Below are 331 nucleotides of genomic sequence, written 5' to 3' on the forward strand. Positions count from 1 at the left end.
AACTTATCCCTTTACTAGTTTTGAGCTTTGAAGCCCCTTCAACAGGAAGTAAAGGTTTTCAAACAGCAAAACTTGATTGCTGTAGATCATTTTAGATTTTTTGGAGTTAGCAAGTTCTGCATGGAATGACTGTCACTTGCATCAATCACCAAAGGGGGGTTTTTGTGTCACTTCTTCTCATATGAGGGTTGGATTTCCAGTTGTATCTGCTTTAAGAGTTAGCCAGAGTGATTGACCAGCTGACTCGGAATAAGCACAGAGACGTGTAAGACAGTGAGAATAAAGAAACAAGCTAGCCAGGAGTCGAACCTAGAATGTTCTGCTCCGTAGT

This window comes from Cyprinodon variegatus, unplaced genomic scaffold, assembly GCF_000732505.1.
Source record: "Cyprinodon variegatus isolate N-32 unplaced genomic scaffold, C_variegatus-1.0 Scaffold1214, whole genome shotgun sequence".
Classification (NCBI taxonomy): Eukaryota; Metazoa; Chordata; class Actinopteri; order Cyprinodontiformes; family Cyprinodontidae; genus Cyprinodon; species Cyprinodon variegatus.